The 6,742-nt window shown below is 38.1% G+C and overlaps 1 long non-coding RNA gene across 1 annotated transcript; it reads right to left on the reverse strand.

Annotated features, from left to right (window-relative positions):
• Positions 1-2,976: 2,976 nt before the first annotated feature.
• LOC139816459 (uncharacterized) lies at positions 2,977-4,910 on the reverse strand. Its single transcript, XR_011733014.1, has 3 exons — positions 4,661-4,910; positions 3,743-4,569; positions 2,977-3,651 (listed from the first exon to the last, which is right to left on the reverse strand). It is a non-coding gene; the product is annotated as an uncharacterized lncRNA (long non-coding RNA).
• Positions 4,911-6,742: the final 1,832 nt, after the last annotated feature.

Here is a 6,742-nt window from a genome sequence, read left to right on the forward strand (position 1 = left end):
CAAACTTAACGGAATCCAGGCCCAGGATATTTACAAACAGCCGTACAATTTGTACGATTCTCCGGCTGAGAAATGCAACAAAGAGCCGTCTTGATTCTTCTTTATCTTAAAAACCCATTTGTTAGATAGTATCTTTTTGCCCGTTGGTCTTTCGACTAACCAGAGCGAGGTAAAAGACCCAAATATTGTCGTAATTACTATGATTGAAAATCAGTGCCATGCCCCTCTTGGGATGACTCATTTTGCTTTCTCATAGAGAAAGCTTTGTTTCCGTAAAAAAAATTTTTTTTTGTTTTTTTTGAACGTGTTCAGAATGTTCTAAAACGTCGAAAAATTGTAATTTTAAAAAATGTCTGTATGTATGTATGCGCGCGCGCGCGCGCGTGTGTGTGTTTGCGTGCGTGCATACGTGCGCGCGCGCGCGCGTGTGTGTGTGTGTGTGTGTGTGTGTGTGTGTGTGTGTGTACGTGTGTGTGTGTACGTGTGTGAGTAATCAAATAAGTTAAATATTTTACCTTTTTTATTAAATTACGTTTTACTTTTTTTATATTTTGATCTAGTATTAGCTATGTGTTGTGCTAAAATTTTTGTTTGATAAGTTTCATCAGTATGTGTGTATGTGCCAAATTTACCAAATTTATCTTTCGGAGGAGACATTAAATTTAGAAATTGGTCGTCAAGCTTGGGGAGCTTGGGAGTTTTGGGCATTTTCGATACGCTTCCATTGGTTGATATTATGGCATGCCGTTTTACTTTTTAATAGCATAAATAAAATTATACTCAATATAAAAGTTTCAAAAAATAATTGTCTTCAGAAAAATTGCGATTCTTAATAATGAATTAAAATTATGTCTAGACATAATAAAAATGGGTTGAATTAAAATTATGTGTACACATAATTTTAATTTATTCAATTTTATTATGTCTAGACATAACAAAAATTGGATGAATTAAAATTATCTGTACACAAAAATAAAAACAAATTTTTATTATGTTTAGACATAATTTTAATTCATCTAATTTTTATTATGTTTAGACATAATTTTAATTCATCTAATTTTTATTATGTCTAGACATAATTAAAATTGAGAATTAAAATTATGTTATGACATAATTTTAATGCACCGAATGAAAATGATGTTTAAACACATATTTCTTTTAAATTTTGAATTAAAATTATGTCTAGACATAATAAAAATTGGATGAATTAAAATTACGTCTGACATAAAATAAATCCGCATTTTATTATGTGTACACATAATTTTAATTCATACAATTTTTATTATGTTTACACATAAATTTAATTCAGCCATATTTTATTATAATTCCGCATTTTTATTATGTGTACACATAATTTTAATTTATACAATTTTTATTATGTGTACACATAATTTTAATTCAGCCAATTTTTATTATGTCTAGACATAATAAAAATGAATTAAAATTATGTGTACACATAATAAAAATGCGGAATTATTTTTATGTCAGACATAATTTTAATTCATCCAATTTTTATTATGTGTACACATAATTTTAATTCATCCCATTTTTATTATGTCTTGACATAATAATGACATAATAATGTGTACACATAATTTTAATTCATTTTTATTATGTCTTGACATAATTTTAATTCAAAATTTAAAAGAAATATGTGTTTAAACATCATTTTCATTCGATGAATTAAAATTATGTCATAACATAATTTTAATTCTCAATTTTAATTATGTCTAGACATAATAAAAATTAGATGAATTAAAGTTATGTCTAGACATAATAAAAATTTGTTTTTATTTTTGTGTACAGATAATTTTAATTCATCCAATTTTTATTATGTCTAGACATAATAAAAATTGAATAAATTAAAATTATGTACACATAATTTTAATTCATTTTTATTATGTCCAGACATAATAAAAATGGGTTGAATTAAAATTATGTGTACACATAATTTTAATTCATTTTTATTATGTCTAGACATAATTTTAATTCATTATTAAGAATCGCAATTTTTCTGAAGACAATTATTTTTTGAAACTTTTATATTGAGTATAATTTTATTTATGCTATTAAAAAGTAAAACGGCATGCCATAATTATTCTATCTTTTGTATTGAATGGAATATTTATTATGTTATTAAAAAGTAAAACGGCTCGCCTTATCAATTTTTATTATGTTATGACATAATTTTAATTGGATGAATTAAAATTATGTCTAGACATAATAAAAATTGGACGAATTAAAATTATGTCTAGACATAATAAAAATTAGATAAATTAAAATTATGTCTTGACATAAAATAATACCGAATTTTTATTATGTGTAGACATAATTTTAATTCGTCCAATTTTTATTATGTCTAGACATAATTTTAATTCATTAATAAAAATCGCAATTTTTCTTAGACAATTATTTTTTGAAACTTTTATATCGAGTACAATATTATTTATGCTATTGAAAAGTAAAACGGTGTGCCATCCAATTTTCGTCAAATTTTACTTTGACGAATTAAAATTATGTCTAGACATAATTTTAATTAATTATTTTTATGCCTAGACATAATAATAATGTTTTTAAACCATTTTTCTCTTTATTGTAAATTGGAGAATTAGTTTTTATTTGTATACTAAAAATGTTTGCTATTAAAAAGTAAAACGGCATGCCATAGGTACGTTTCTCTTTTTTTCTCTTTGAACCATTCAATCCATTTTATTTTAGCTAAAGTCTGAAAACATAAAATTCTTTATTTTTAATGCTAAAAATATATGAATATACGAATATACACATTTACGAAAAAGGTGTTACCTCCTTTTGGTAATAAAAATATAAATACAAGTTATGAAATGTTGAGTGTTTATACTATTAAATGCTGTTAGTGGACCGCTCAGGTTGAGTCGCTCGCCGCGCCGATGAATTCACAATAATTCAGTCTCGTAAGATATAGTGACAAATGTCAATTTATTTAGAATTGTTTACAGTCAATGTCGCACTCGCTACTTTACAATGCCGCACTCGATCGGATACGACTCGATAGGATACTCCGTTTTTTTCTATATCGCCGAGCACTCGCTACGAAGCACAAATGTCGCGTATAAGTTTCGAGGGCTCACTGGTTTCCCGGCAGGAGCAAGCAAGCCATCGCGGCCGGAACTACGCGTTAGGCCGCGAGGAATGTCGTGACGATAGATCATCTGATTGGTTCCAAACTGTCAGGCGACTATTTTATTGGGCGAGGTACTTGTGATCACGCGGCTGATCACGCTTTCCGCACCTGCGAGCCGTTTGCTCGAGAAAACAAAAAAAAGGGGGAACGAAAACATTCGCGGTTTGAAGCATTTCGAGCATTCTCGAAAGATACTCGCTTTCACTTTCGAATGTTCAATTCGCAACACAAGCACACACTTATGTTAGGTTTAAATACATTTTTTGTAAATTTCTACAGTTAGTGAGGGCGTCCCAATCCAGCGATTTAAGAATACATATATTTAGTAAATTCATTATTTCCAAGTTGTGACATGAATGTCTTAATTTACACACATGACAGTATTATATATATATATATATATGGTATATATGGTATATGTTATATGTATATATGAGTAGTTCTCCGTGGGAGTCCTCTCCGCGTCCGTTCTCTCTGTCGTGCGAGGCCTGAAAAAAACGTAAAAAAACGTAAAGAAACGCGTAAAAAATTGTGAAACGCGCGCGATACGTAGCCCAGTATCATTTATCGCACACTTACCCTACGAAGAACGGCGCCGTTCCTGCTCTTTGTCGGCTCTCCGCTGACGCTGCAGCAGCTCCTCGCGGTAGGCTCGCCGCCGCTCCTGCCGCTCCCGCCATCGACGCTGTCCCAGGTGCCGTCGACGGTGTCTCAGCTGCCGTCGACGGTGTCTGAGCTGCCGGCGCCGCTGCCGACGACGGCGCCGCTCCACCTGCTGCGACCGACGTGCAAAACGTCGATCCACCGCTTCCGACCGACGTAAAAAGCGTCGCAACTCTCGCTGGATCAGGTTGCCGATCCACTCGGACGATGAGCACGGGCGCCTGCTGGATCACGATGGGGGGACGTCTCCATTGGGCCGGCGGCCTCTCGTCCGAGAGGCAGCTCGCGACGTTGGAGTTGTCACCATAAATGGGAGGAGCGGCGGAAGTCGAAGGGACACCGGCGGCCAGCGCGGGACGAAGAAGACTTTGGACGGGAGCGGCGGAAGTCGAAGGGACACCGGCGCGGCGGCCAGCGCGGGACGAAGAAGACTTTGGACGGGAGCGGCGGAAGTCGAAGGGACCCCGGCGGCCAGCGCGGGACGAAGAAGAGTGCACCGGCGGACACTCGGTACATCTCTTCGGCCCGAGCGTGTTTCCAATACTTCTCCTGAAGCCTCGCGTGCTCGGCCGCCCAAAGAGGTCGGTCGTCAAAGCCGAAAAAAACGGACGAGTCGTCCGACTCGACGCTCAGCCCGTCAGGTATCGACTCGTCGTCGGTGGTCAAAATCGCCTCGTCCACTTGATCTGGTACGCTTTCGATGCTCGAATCGCTCAAATCGTGATTCATGCTTGGTCCGTTTTCTGAAAAGTAAAAAAAAATAAATTACGCACGAGTTTAGAAAGATAAATGTAATGAATCGCGTTAAATGAAAGAAATATCTCAAGTACGTACCTACGCGGTTCGATGACGAGACGAGACGAGACGAGACGCGGTTCGATGACGAGACGAACGGGTAAAGCGCAAATGACGAAAGCGTTTGTAATTACTCCCGCTGCCGCCGCTGCCGCTGCTGTGCAAACACGGATTAAAAATTACGAGACTTACTAGGCCGCAGGGGGTGCTACACCAGGCGCGTCTATTCGCTAATAGGATTCGCGAATCGTGCATTTGTATACCGTGCTTACTTGGCGCGAATCGCGATATTTTCGAAATCGCGCATAGCGTAGCCCCAGCGCGTTTACGCTTGACGCGCTCTACCTAATCATAATCTACACCCAACAGTTGTATCATTTTACATAATTACGAGCCGATAACGTCAATTCCGGGCGCGATAACGTTATTTCGACGAGATTTATATGGTTTCAACGAGATGCTTCAATTGCGCGCGACCGTCAGCCAATGAGAGCACACTTTTGTCTCGTTGAAAGCCAACGATGTATCGGAATAATGTTGAAGAATGATACCGGAAATGAGAGAAATTGTTAAGAGACGGAATAATTTTATAAAAGTTTAAAAATCGTATAAATTGTAAAAAAAGAGACAATAATTTTTAACGTTAGTCCAAAAATTGAAAAAATTGAAAAACGGTAGTTTATATATATATATATATATATATTTCGAATAAATGAAGAAAAAGATTATCGTGGCCGCTCTTGGTCGGTGCGTCAAAGGGGGGTGTGACGCACGTTCAAGCCTCGCTACCGGCGACAAGGTGGCGACCACATCGACGGGGAGGAATGGAAATGGAATGGACAGAGAAATTAGAATACAGAAGGATGAGAAACAAGGGGAGAATAGACCCCTGACGTCGCGCGATGATGGATATACTTATTTTTATTAACGCATGAAAATACACAAAAAATAAAATGATGTAAACGATATAAAATAAAAATATGGTGTAACGTAAATAAAAATTAAGTGCGTTGAAAAAGTGAGATGAGAAGCTCGTCTCTGTTTACTCCAGTCTGAAACAATGCGAAACTGTAATTATTACGCACGCACGCACGCACACACACGCGCGCACACACACGCGCACACGCGCGCGTTGTTGAATTTATACTTACGAGTGTGTGTGTATTTCCATCTCCCTCCCGGGAGAGAAATATTCATCGTCCATCGTAATGGGTCCTGTGAAAAATTGTAAAAACAATTACGCAATTGCGCGGTTAACATAGACGAAAAATGTTGTATTGAATTGCATACATACGTGGAAGATGTACGTGTGTTTCGATTTCATTGCCAGTGATGCTGGTGCGGCTGCTGAGGCTGCTGAGGCTGCTGAGGCTGCTGCTGCGGCAATTTCTGCGGCCGCAGAAGCTGCACACGCTGCCGCTTCCACTTTTGCGTTGTCCGTCATCCGTACAAACGACGTAACAAATTTGTTTGTACCTAAAGCCCCTTGCGCGACAGGCGATAGCGAGATAGCGATAGCGCGACAGCGACAAAGTTGCCGACAAAGGTATAGCTTTGTCGAAAACTTTATCTCGCTGTCGCTATGTCGCTATCGCCTATTGTGCGAGGGACTCGACTGTAAAAAAATTATAACGATTAAACGCTTACTCTTGACACCCGAAACACCGTATAGTGACTATGGTATATAGTCCGTCGTCTGGATTGTCGCTCGAGATTATCCTGATTCGCTGGAAAATAAGAAAGGATGAAGGGACCGATTTCACGGTATCAAGAGACACGGTAGTGTCTCGCGCCAAGTATGTACACGCGGAGCGAGACCGACCGTGACTCTTTTACGCGACGCGACGGGTTGCGAGTACCCGAGATGTTGAGATCTCGATAACGAGTGAACGGATCGAGTTCTAAGTAGGCTTGATCGATAGCTTGGGGTCCAATTAGGGGGGGTTTCTCTCATAATATTCCGCTACGTGCCCTACGAGCGGAGATATTGCGACGCAAAGTCCAAATGGGAAAATTTATTTTTAAGATACTCCTCCTTCTCCTCCTCCTCCTCCTAACGCCGACGTCTCAATATTATTATGATTATCACAGAAACGTCCCTTTCACTTTTTCGACGCTAGC

Source organism: Temnothorax longispinosus, chromosome 7 (genome assembly GCF_030848805.1).
Source record: "Temnothorax longispinosus isolate EJ_2023e chromosome 7, Tlon_JGU_v1, whole genome shotgun sequence".
NCBI classification, from domain to species: Eukaryota; Metazoa; Arthropoda; class Insecta; order Hymenoptera; family Formicidae; genus Temnothorax; species Temnothorax longispinosus.